Genomic DNA, 13,980 nt, shown 5'->3' on the forward strand with positions numbered 1-13,980 from the left:
AGAAACACAGATTCTGGCAAGGCTGCCATGAGATAGGAATGCTTTTATACTGTTGGTGGGAATGTAAATTAGTTCAACCGCTATGGAAGACAGTATGGCGATTCCTCAAGACCTATAACCAGAAATGCTATTCGACCCAGAAATCCCATTACTGTGTATATATCCAAAGGAATATAAATCACTCTATTATATGTACACGTATGTTCATTGCAGTACTATTCACAATGCCAAAGACATGGAATCAACCCAAATGCCCACCAATGATAGACTGGATAAAGAAATGGGGGTACATATACACCATGGAATACTATGGAGCCATAGAAAGAAATAGGATCACGTCTTTTGCAGGGACATAAATGGAGCTGGAAGTCATTATCCTCAGCAAACTAATGCAGGAACAGAAAACCAAACACCGCGTGTTCTCATTCATAAGTGGGAGATGAACAATGAGAACACATGGACACAGAGAGGGGAGCAACACACAAGGGCCTGTTGGAGCAGAGGGAGTGTGAACGGAGAGCATCAGGAAAAATGCATGATTGGGTTAATACTTAGGTAATGGGTTAATACTTAGGTAATGGTTTGATAGGTGTGGCAGACCACCATGGCATATGTTTATCTATGCAACAAGCCTGTACATCCTGCACATGTATTCCAGAACTTAATAAAATAAAATAATAAAATAAAATGAAAACCTTGGCCTTTGGAACTTAAAATATGTGACATAAAAACAAATAATTAAAAATTAGCAGATTAGTACACTAGAGAGTAAAAGAGAGAAAGAGATAAAACGGGCAGTGCATTCTTATTGGCTTCTCTCTTTTTTGAGGGTAGACAGGCATTTTGTTTAAGAAGTCAATGAAAGGAGAGTGTTGGTTATCTTTGGGAAGCTAAAATTATTTTTAGAAATATATATTTAGAAAAGTGCTTATAGTAGAAAGAAGTACATTTTAAAGGGATGTGTATAAAATTGAAGGAAGAAGTAGCAATGTATGATCAGAAATAAAAACTAAAACAAAATTCTATAACCCTGCATTTGAACTCTAGTGTTTTTGTGCTGACAATTTCAACTACATAAAAATTTAAAATGCCTGACTCTTCAAGCCAATCAGAATTCAATTTCTTAGTAAGAGCACAATGATCTATTTGCTCTATTGTATCAGCATAGATCAGCCAACATGGAATATTCCTCCAGATAAGCATTTTGTGTAAAAAAAGGAAATCAATATAATATGATTTTTCCATACCATGAATTTTTCCAATATAAAAACAAATACATCAATTTCAATTTTGCCTTGTTTTTACCTCAAGTTTTCTCTGGCAACAGGAAGCCATTTTCCTACAACATAAACAACTGGCAATCTTTCTTTTTAATTTTTCACTGCCATGTCAGAAGTTCATAAAAAAAAATACTTCTTGAAGTAGATGAATTCATTACAAATAAACAGAGCCAGGAACCAAAATATAATGCAATTTCTAAAGAAATGAGCTGCTTCTATAAATCAGAAACTGATTTAATATTTTCTTAACTCATTTCGGAAACATTACTTTAGAGGAAGGCAATAATAAAGGAATCTTCATTTGGGGTCACTGTCATTAATATCTTTTGTCAGCATAGATTCCTTTCAACTAAAACTACTAGGCTGCCAAAATTTTTTCAACTTTTTATGCCAGCAGAATTAATCTTTATGAGTGATTACAAGGTAGGATTACATTTTTTGTAACTTTTGTTCATACATATTCCTTTTGGAGGATTAAATATTTTGTGGCACAAAACTAATAAAGAAGAAAATCCAGTTTGCATATTTTAACAAGATTAAATAGCTGTACTTTATGCAAAGCTTGTCTTTAAAACTAAGTAACATTTATTAACCATTCTTTGAGAGTAGCTCAATTATTAGAAAGAATCCCCAAACTTGCTATGATCCTTAAATTTAGATTTGCTAACAATTTAATATCCATTTTCAGAAAGAATTGAACTTCTGTTGCTGATGTTCTGTTATAAGCTTTTCCTTTATTTAAGGCTGTTCTTCAATTAACCTCCATTCATTAAAACAAACATATATCTGTGTTTCCCAAAGAATAGCTTATGGTTAAAATCTATGTATTATTCATATGTGAAAATAAGTGAACAACTGTTAATATTGGTAAACTAACATATAATCAAGTGAGATGAAGTCAATATTAATGAAAAATATTTTACACTAATCATAAATGCAATTGCTATCATTTTAATTATCAGTTATATTGTACACATTTCATTATTTATAGATCATATTTTTCTGAATCTGAAAAGGATGGATAAAAATAATAGTGACTGTTATTAAATCAGATATTTTCAAATAATTACCTTTAAATAAAATGATGATTTAGTAGTATATAATATGAGCTTCTTATTTCTTAACCTATGTATTAGGAAGGTTAAAGAATAATTAAACACATATGGTATGCTTATATAGTCATTAATTTGCTCTTGATTTAGCTGTTTTGGTGGAAGTTGTTAGTTATTTCGATTGATTATATATCTTAAATATCCTAGATGCAAGAAGAAACTGTTCCAATTTTCAAAATTGGATTTGATTCCTTTTAATGGGTCAATGTCATAGTAAATATTAGAGTCAGCATTTGAAGTCGGATCTATGAGCATAGGTACCTTTAAATATTCTGGGGACTGTACAGACTTCCTTCTGATTCTATGGAATCTTTTGATTTTTCTTCTTGCATCTCAGAAAAATGGAAGACAATAATAAATTAGAAAAGGAAAGCGAATCCTCACTGTTCTGTGGCTAGCTCTATCATTTGGCATAAATATCTGACACATCAAATGTGCTTACAGTCTTTAGAGTAGCCTTTGAGGGTCAACATTTCATTCATCTCCTTTGGCTATTTCTTTGTTGTTGATATCCAGATTTATTGCAGTGTAATTAACAAATAAATACTGTATATATTCAAGGTGTTTAATGCAATGATTTTCTATACATTATGAAATGATTATGCAAATCAAGGTAATTAACACATCTATCTAACTCACATAATTACCATTTGTGTGTGTGGTAAAAACATTTAAACTCTACTTTTTAAGCAAATTTCCAGTATGTAATACAGTATTCCTAACTACAGTCACCATAATGTACTTTAGAAACCAAAGATTTATTATTCTTGTAAGTGAAAGTTTGTATCCTTTGACTAGCATCTCCCTGTTCTAGATCATACATAATTTGTGTTTCTGTGCCTGGATTATTTTACCTAACCTGATGTCTTTCTGGTTCACCCATATTGTTGTAAATGGCAATATTTTCTTCTTTTTTATGACTAAATAATATTTTATTAATATATGTGTATATGTGCATAATTTTGTTTATTTCTAGATATGCAGGTTGTTTCTATATCTGGTTATTGTGAATAATTCTGCAATAAACATAGAAATGCCGATACCCTTCAATATTCTAATTTTGTTTTCTTTGGATATACACCCAGAAGTGGAATTACTGGATTGCATAATATAGTAGTTTTGTTTTTAATTATTGGAGGAACTACTATACTGTTTTCCATAATGGATTTATCAATTTACATTTCTATCAATTGTGTCCAAATATTCCCTTTTCTCTGCAACCTCACCAGCACTTATTATCTAGGATTTTTGGTAATAGTCATTCTCTCAGGTGTGAGATGATACCTTATTGTGATTTGGATTTACATTTCACTGATAATTAGTGATGAGTACCTTGGCATATCTGGTGTCCACTTGTATGGTTTTTTTGTTTGTTTGTTTGTTTGTTAAGCCTGCTCATATCCTTTGCTCACTTTTTAAATTGGTCTATGTGGGGGTTTTTTTGTTTGTTTGTTTTATTTTTTGCTATTGAGTTGTATGAATTTTTTACGTATGTTGGATATTAACTCCTTAACAGATACATGGTTTGCCAACACTTTCTCCCGTTTTGTAGGTCTCATTTTCATTTTATTTCATTGGCCATGAAGAAACTTTTTAGTTAAATGTGGTGCCACTTGTTTATAATTGCTTTCATTGCTTATGATTTTGGTGTCATATCCAAAAAAATTATTGCCATGGCCAAAGACAGGGAGATTTTTCACTATGTTTACCTTTAGGAATTTAAGTTTCTCTTAGGCCTTTAATTCACTTAGAGTTAATTTTTGTAAGTAGTGTAAAATAGGGACCCGATTCCATATTTTTGCATATGGATATTTAGTTTTCTTATTACCATTTATTGAAAAGACTATTCTTTCTCAACTGTTTATTCTTGTCACTCTTCTCAAAGATTAGTTGACTGCAATATGCATGAGTTTATTTCTAGAATTTCTATTTTGTTCCATTGGTCTATGGGTCTGTGACTATTCCATTCCAGTACTATACTTTTTTGATTACTATTGCTTTGTAACATACTTTAGAATCAATAAATATGACATCTCCAGCTTTGTTCTTTTTACTTAAGAATATTTTGGCTATTTAGAGCCCTTTGTGATTTTGTAGACATTTTAGAATTTTTTCTATTTTTCTGAAAAATGCCATAAGAATTTTTACAGGGATTGCATTTAATATGTACATTGATTTTGGTACTATGGATATTTAAACATATTAATTATTTTAATTTATGAACCTGAGCTATCTTTTCATATATTTGTGTTCTTTAATTTCTTTTGTATATCTTACAGTTTTCCATGTACGTAACTTTCACCTTCTTAGTTAAGTTTATTTCTCAGTACTTAATTTTTTTGATGGTATTATAAATGAAATTTTCAAAAATTTCTTATTCAGAAAGTTTGTGGCTAATACAGAAAAACAAAACTGAGTTTTGCATGTTGAATTTGTATCCTGCTGCTATAATGAATTTGTATATTAATTTTAAGTTTTTGGTAGTGTCACTAAGGTTTTCCACATTTGAGTTTATGGTCTTTGCAAGCAGAGACACTTCCCTTTCTAGTCTAGATTCATTTTTTAAATTTTTCCTGCCTAATTTGTCTGTTTAGTACTTCCACTGCTATGGTAAATAAAAATGACAAGAGCGAGCACCGTTGACTTGTATCTGCTTTTAAAGAAAAGGATTTCACATTTTTACCTTTGAGTATGATGTTAGCTGTGGGCTTGTCATATATGGCCCTAACTGTGTTGAGGTATTTACCTTTGATATGAATAATGTTAAAATTTTTCAAAGGTATTTTCTGGGTCTGCAATAATAATAATATGGTTTTTATCATTTTAAAATGTAGTGTATCATATTTGTTAACTTGAATATGTTGAACCATGCTTGGATTCTGAGAAGAATCTTCCTTGATCATGGTTTATGATACTTTTTTTCGTTTTTATGTAATAGAGGTACACATTTTAAAAATACGTGTGATATTTTGACACATTTATATAATGTGTAATGATGAAATCAGGGTAATTGGGATACACGTTACCCCAAACATTTAATTTTCTTTATGCTTGGAACATTCAAATCCTTCTCTTCTGGATACTTTGAAATATAGAACAGATTATTGTTAACTATATTCACACTACTGATCTATCAAATATTAAATCTTATTTCTATTATCTGTTTTTTTTTTTTTTTTTTTTTTTTTTTTTTTGGTACCCAGTAAACAATCTCTCTTCTCCTTCCATCCCGCCCCCCAACCACCTTTCCTTGCCTCTACCCTTTATCTTCATGAGATACACTTTTTTTAGCTTCTACATATGAGTGATTAACATGAGATATTTGTCTTTCTGTACTTAGCTTGTTTTACTTAACATAATGACATCCAGTTCTATCATGGTGCTGCAATGACAGCATTTTATTTTTTGTGGCTGAATAATATCCTGTTGTATATATACACCACATTTTACTTATACAGTCATCCATTGAAGGGCACTCAGGGTGATTCCCTATCTTGGTTATTGTGAGTAGTGCTGCAATAAACATGGGAGTGCAGAGATCTCTTGGCTACATTAGTGAAAGGTGAAGGGGAGCTGGTGTGTGCAGAGAAAACGTGGTGAGAGAAGAAGCAAGGAGGGATGTGGAGGTTCCAAGGACTTTTTAATAAGCAACTGTCATGGGAACTGAGTGAGAACTCACTCCTTACTTGGAAAAGTGGTACGAAATCATCATGAGGGACCTACCCCCCATGACTTCAACTGTCATTAGACACCACCTCCAACACTGGGGATCAAATTTCAACACAAGGTTTGGGGGGCAAATGTCCAAACTATAGCAGCATATATATATTTGCAATTCATATATCCTTTTGCTGAATTGACCCCTTTATCATTATATAGTTACCTTCTTTGTCTCTTTAAAGTCTTCAACTTATAGTCTATTTTATCTAAGTATATTCACTCCTGTTCTTTCTTGGTTTGGTTTTACATGAAATATATTTTTCTATACATTTTCTTTCAGTCTATGTTTGTCTTTATAGGTGCAGTGTGTTTCTTGTAGGCAGCATGCAGTTAGGTCATTTAAAAAAAAAAAAAACATTTAGCTATTCTGCCTTTTAATCAGATAATTTAATCCTTTGCCTTCAGTGTTATTATTTATAGAAAGGGACATAATATTGCCATTTTCCTACTTGGTTTCCAGTTGTTTTGTAATTCCTCTCTTCCTTTATTTCTTATTGTCTCTTTTTTTTGTGGATAAGTAATCTTCTATAATAATAAAATTTAAGTTGTTGCCTTTTACTTTTAGTATATCCATCACAGGTTTTTCCTTTGTGGTTCTCATAGGCTTAGAAAAAATAAATCTTGCATATGTAACACATTATTTTAAACCAAAGACAAGTAATTATTGATCACAAAGAAAAGAAACAAACAAAGATTAAAAAAAAAAAAATCTACACATTAACTTCAATCTCCATCCCCAACATTTTTGCTTTTTGTTTTCTCAATTTATATATTTTATATTGCCTATCTCTTAACAAATTGCTCTAGCTATTATTATTTTTGATAGATTTGTCTTTTAGTCTTTATACTAGAGACCTTAGTGATTTACATACCACAATTACAGTATTAGAGTATTCTGGGTTTGTTCACGTGCTTACTTTTATCAGTGGTTTTGTACTTTCAAATTTTTTTGTTTGTTTTTGGTTTTTTTGCACATTGTCCTTTTTCTTCATTTAAAAACTCTCTTTAGCATTTCTTGTAAGATTGAGTGTGGTGGTGAAGAATTCATTCAGCTTTTATTTGTCTAGGAGAGGCTTTATCTTTCCATGTTTGAATGGGACTGTGTCCTGGTCACAAGACTGCTTCAGGACTCACACTCTAACCAAGGTTGGTAGGCCTGCCTTTGTTGTAGGAGTGTGTCTCCTGCTGGGTCTCTGAGTGGGAAGAACTGCTCTTGATCTGTAGCTGAAAGAAGCTAGAGCTAAATGACATGGCTGCCTTAGGATCTACAGTTGAAGTGAGGTTGGCTGGTTTCCCTGCCAGGACACAGATGGTGTCTCCCAACAGGTTCCTGAATGGACAGGAGTATTCCAGAACCATAGTTCAGAAGGCTTTAGTTGGATTACAGGCTGTTTCCAGGTCCACAGATGTGATCAAAGTCATTGAACCTGTTCCCTGAGGCATGAGTGAATGTGACTCCTTCTGCATCTTTGGCAATGAAGGACCAAAGCCACTGGGGCTTTAGCTTAGTCCACAAAGGTTCATAGTTGTTTTCCATTCGATAGCCAGTAGCATGATCAGTGAACTTGTCATCTGGGCACAGTCCTCCCTCACCAAAATGGCTTTTCTCAGTCTTGGGCTCCACTGAGGTTTTGCAACCACATCTTGAGTTCTAAATCTCCCACAAAGTCATGTTAGTTTATAGATAGCTTTCAAATTATTGCTTTTGTGTGGTCTATAAGTAGAGGATTTTTTATTCTATCAACTTACTGGAATCATTCCTTCAAGCTTTTCTTAAATGTCATTTTCTCATTGAGCTCAAAGGGGAGGGAGAAATTAAAAACAAACCAACCTAATTTCATAGTTACACTTACATGCACTTGAACAAAGCAGGTAGATGTGAGATTCTTTTTTTTTAACCAGTGGTATTTAAAGTGTGGTCCAAGGAAACTTAAAGTTTCTGTTGAGACCAGGCAATCTGAATCACCAAAAATATGTTTTGTAATAATAATAAAATGATATTTGCCTTTAATATGATGACACCATCATTTTGACAGCTAATAGAATATTTGAATATGTATTCCTGTTTTCTCAAGAAGTTGGATAGTTTTAGGGCATATATGTGTACATTTTCAGATGTTAACTTAGATTGTACTCAGTATTACTGATGTGCTCTTGCTGCCAGCTTTCTGTTATATGTGTTATCTTTTTAACTTCATTTCCTTCCAGAATGTTGATATTTTGAAATCCCTAAATTTTCCTTGAGCCCATGTGGAAGGACACACACACACACACACATGAATTGAATAAGTGTACTTTGTTGTCTTAAAAGCGCTTAAAATTTAAAAAGTTTAAAATGACTATTATTTTAGTATTTGACAATTATTTATTCTTGAACAAGTACTTGCCTTTATCTTTAAAAATTCGTTACTGAATTAAGACAAATATTAGAACTTTCTCAATTACAGCAGAACTGTCTAGATCCAAATATGATCAAAATGATATAACTGACATATCAGAGAGTTCTTTGACTTACACAAAGAAGAATCTCTTCTAGACAGAATTATAAATAAGGAATAAAAATATTAAAAAAAAATAAAAACAAAAACAAAAAATTAGAAAAATCATGATAATAAAAATTTTAAAAAGATATAAGAATATGACGAATCTATATTTGACTTTGTAAATGTCAAGTAATTTGTTTCATCTTTTGAAATAGAACCTTATTGAATAGTATACATAATGCCAGTTATCATTTGAAGATCAATGTTCTAAATTTTAAAAGAAAATGTTAAATTTTCATGAAGATCTTTGTTACAATTTTTACACTGGAAATAAAAAACTGTGGAAACACAGACTAAGTTATTATATCGCATTTCTTGAAGATGTGAGTCCAAAAAGCTAAAAGACTAAAAAAGTTGTGTACATTTTATATTGTTAAATGCTAGCAGAGTAAAAAAGGTAGCAAAGAAAACCACAAAAATTCCATTTTTAAATGATACAGTAACTTGTCAAATTGAAGATTTATTAATAAATGTATGAATAACGTTAGTACCTCATTTAGAGTATTGTACTTTGTGCTAGTGGCAAAAAGCAACGGTAGGTAAAACTGTTGACATTTACACACAAATCAGTAATTGGCAACACATTGTACTAGTTATTGCATTCTTTACTACCACATAATCTTAGGAGAAAAAATAAATTCTTTTGGTTTTCAGTTCAGTATGTAAGGAGCTTGGAAGTCATCAATCTTGTTCTCACAACAAGAACATAGTTGAATATACTGGAATTTAATAGGTCTTCTTTGATCAATCAGAGAATTGAGGTCATGGGGCAAACTGCTGTCCTCAAAACTGTAGAGACAGAGGTATACGCAGAATCGCAACATACTGAGGCAGAAGTCTAAGATGTAAAACCTCCACTGGGGAGTTCCCATAGAGCTCAACACGTTGAATGCTCCTAGGGTGTGGCAAGCGGGGAGGGAAGAGAAACTTGGCACCCCTTCTTCCATATCTCAACCTGAGGTTTCTTCATCTGTATCCTTTTTAACATCCTTTATCATAAACCAGTAAATGTAAGTAAGTATTTTCCTGAGTTCTATGAGCCACTCAAACAAATTAATCAAACTCAAAGAAGGGGTGATGAGAACCTCAATTCGAGCCAGTTGGTCATAAGTTCTGAAGGCCCAGACTTGCTACCAGTATCTGGGAAGAAAGGAGTACAGTTTTGGAGACTGAGCCCTTATCCTGCAGGATATGATGCTATAGGATAGGACTGAATTGGAAGACACCCAGCTGGGGTCTGTTACTTGATGTGTGGGGAAAGAAACCCCACACATTTGGTCAAAGAAGTCTTCCGTGTTGATTGTTGTGGTGTGAGAACAGAGAAAATACCTGATTAAGAGATTTTTTTAAAAAAAATTTCGTAAATAATTGATATCAGATTAGTGCGATTTGTTGGAATAAGCCTAGGCTCAGGGAAACATGTAGTTTGGGAATAGAAAAGATGAAAGGGTGGAGAGTGAGGAACATTTGGTTCTTCAGTGGCTACCTGGTCACCCATGGCATGAAGCTATATTGTTCTCAGCTACTAAAGGTAAAAGTTATCAGTGGAATTCGGTATCAGATGGAATTTAGAGATGGGTCAAATTCCCAGGAAGATGGTTCACCAGCTGCATAAAGAAATCTACATTAGTAAGAAAAAAGGCAAAACCAATCCCTTCGTTATTGTTATCTATAATAGCTAAAATGAAATTGAAGGAGAGTGCTGGGTCTGACCTTGATGGTACACCAAGCTTAGATTTCAGTGAGTCTGACTTTTAGCCACCAGCTCACACCTGACACCTAAGGACAAAATTATGCAGAGACAACAGAAAGTACCTCTGAGACCTGTGGTTACCAAGAAAGTAGTTAATGTGGGGGAAGGACAGAACCACAAAACTATTGAAACCAGATGGTAAAGTGCGAAGAAATTATTCCATTTTGTTGTTCCGTATCATCAGCTTTCTGATGAACCTTTACTAAAATTGATTGTGCTAATAACTAATTTAGGAGCAGTGTCTTTGGTTTTAAATTCTGCAGAGTGGAAGAGCATGTTTGGTTGATACAGGACTTACAACTACAGTCACCTGACAGGTTCTTCCTGCCTCCGACACAGATAAAACCAGTTCACTGAGACCATGGTATTGCAGTAGAGTTTTATTGTCAAGAGACCAGCCCATATGGGAGAACTGGAGTTACTGCTTAAATCAGTCTCCTGGAAGGCTCAAATATTAGAGATTTTATGGACAATTTGGTGGGCGGTAGGCTAGGGAATAAGTGCTGCTGATTAGTTGAGGATGAAATCATAGGAGTGTGGAAAATAGTCCCTATGTGCCTCTGGGTGGGGCCACAGAATCTGTTGAGTCGTCAGTCATAAGCCTGGGAGGGATCAGTCTGAAAGATTCAGAAAAACAATCTTAGGTTTTACAACAGTGGCTTTATCATTTTTAGGAGAAATTGGGGAAGTCACAAATCTTGTGACCTCTGGCCGCGTAACTCCTGAGCAGTAAGAGATTATAGAAACTATGCCTACATTTTAGCAGAGTTCATGACCCTCTCATAATACTGTTCTTGTGGTCTTTCATTAGTCTTATAAAGGGAATCTTTGGTCCCTGAGCAAGGAAAGGATTAGCGAGAGACTATTTTCATCCTTGCTTTCAAGTTAAACTATAAATTAAATTCTCCCTAAAGTTAGCCTGGGCTATACCCAGAAATGAGCAAAGACACAGCTTGGGAGTCAGAAGTAAGATGGAATCAACTAAGACAGATTTCTCTTACTGTCATAATTTTGAAAAGGTGATTTCACATCTCATTATCAAATAATTATAGATTATCCGGACACACAGAAAGTTATTCTTGAGGAAATGGCTAGCCTGTTGGACTGGATGAAAGCCACTGTAAGATATTTATGTCCTCAGAAGGAGGATGTCCAACTTGACCTATAAATGCCAAGTGGAACACCCCAGATGAAGCAGTTCATATGCAAGCCATGTGGGATTGACTTTATGATGACAGGGATATTCACCCACTGAATATTCCCATTACTCAGGTCATGGAATTTGCTATGATTAAGGGGGTGCTTTTTACATGGGAACCCCAAATGACATTAATCCTGCAGACTCAAACAATAGTTCAAAAAGTTTTATCAAATTTGTTATCTCAGCCTCTCCTCATGGGTCTTATGATGCTAATAAAAACATTAGGTTAATTAACAAGAGAATGGTGAAGGATATAGGGGAGAGTCAAAGGATTCATCCAGAAAAGATTTCTTCCAGAAAAGAAATTTTTACATGGCTATTTGAAAATAAGATGGATAAGGAGAACATTGATAGTGGTAAAACTAAAAGGAAGAAGAATGAGGAGAGTCATGGGACTTTTCCCATCAGAGTGGAAATCTTCAGGTGATTATTTAAAAATGGAATGAATAAAATGGGAATTGGTAGGGTTAAAACAAATGTCTTACTACAATATTACTGACGGTTGGGTGGACCAAAGGGAGCCCTGCTGTTCCTCCAACATTAAAGAGCCCCAAACCAGTTTACTATATTTCTCCCCACTTGGAGACATTTTAAAAGCACAAAGGTAAATACTACAATTAAGAACTGCATCTGAAATTGCCTAGGGATAGTGGTTAGACTGGTTAATCAAGGTAAAAATTGACAAAGAGGCCAGGGTCTCTTGGCCCAGTCCCTGGCTATGAACCCAAAGCCTTTTGTACAAGAGAGGATAAAATGGTCTGGGGGTGGAAAAGAGAAGTTTCTGGAAACAGAACATAAAAATGTAAGGGTTCATAACATTACAAAAGTTGGTATATTCTTGCTGTACCTCTTTTACCTGACTGTATTATTGAAATGGACATTGCATCTGACTGGGGAATGTTTCCCCTACCTAGCACTGTAAAACAGGTGGCATGTAAATCGACCATTCAAGCAACTTCAATTGTACAAACTTAATGGGAATCAGTAATATTGCCTGAGCCCACACAGTGGAGAGTGGAACCTGGAGTGCTGGTAGGAAGGAATTCTCCACCTGATAGTCTTCTGTGGAATGTGTACTAGGGCTTATGGCAAAAGCCTGTGAGCACCTCCCAGTGACTTTGGACTTTGGACTGGAGGATTTTCACTTGAGGTGTATTTACTGCCTTACTATGGGAAGTTCATTGAAACCCCTATTACTGAAAGATGTAAAATGATCTTGACACCTGAACTACCCATGCTGTCTTGAATGAAGTTAGAGAAACATTCTAATGGGGACAGCAGTACCCAGAAAAATACTGTAATAAAATGGAAATGGTTTATTCAAGATTATGCTATCTGGAAAATGCAAAAAGAGAATACTAAAAAGTAGAGAGTTTTTTAATCCTAGGGCTGACTTTGGAATGATGTGAGGAGCTGCTGGATTTTATAGATACCTGGACAATGTCCTATGAACAACTCTTGATTGACCAACAAAGATTTTCTTGGTTTACTGACAGCAATTCAATGTGAACAGACAAAATTCTGTTTGGAAGTCTGTTACTTTGGTCAAAGAAGGTTAAAAACAGATCAAGTCAGTGGGCTGAATTGCATGAATTAAATAGTGGTAGAATCCCTGTGTTGGGATTTTACTGACTCATGGGTAGTGACCAATGGACTGGCCATAGAGTCAGGCAGAAGGGCAATGAATGCCTGACCTATTAAAAGAATGTCCATATGGTGTATGGCCCTATAGAAATGTATCTGAACATTAAAATCAAATAAGTCAATGCCCATCAGGATAATTTACTTCCAGGCTCAGAAAGTGACTGGAACTGACAAGCAGGTATCCTCATGTGCTCCTTTAAGGTGGTCACCTGGGTACATGAAATAAATGGATGTGGGGGTACTGCAGCAGTGCAGAGAAAGGCTGAATACAGATAATGTTCCTTTTGTACCATCTCAGGTACATAGTGCCAGTAAGAACTGTTCTGATTTTCAGCAAGAGAGAGAGACACAGACTGCCCATGGGTATGGGGCAGATTCCCTGGTGGGAAAGCCATGAACATAGCAGGAAAGACCTATGAGATAAACTGACTTTGGACTGCAGGATTTTCACTTGAGGTGCATTTACTGCCTTACTATGGGAAGTTCATTGAGGGGCTACAAACGGGTCTTAACAGGAATAGACACAGACAGGCTTTGCTTTCCCAGTAGAGGATGTAAATACTGAGAGAGACATTACAAAAAAAAAAAAAAAAAAAAAAAAAAAAACAGAAGATATTGCATGGATTCCAATGGTCAGTCATTATTTTTTCAGATCAAGGAACACATCTCATAATGTCCAACAGTGGGCAGAGAGAGAGACAGAGAGAGAGAGAGAGAGAGAGAGAGA

The sequence above is a fragment of the Papio anubis genome, chromosome 8 (assembly GCF_008728515.1).
Source record: "Papio anubis isolate 15944 chromosome 8, Panubis1.0, whole genome shotgun sequence".
Lineage (NCBI taxonomy): Eukaryota > Metazoa > Chordata > Mammalia > Primates > Cercopithecidae > Papio > Papio anubis.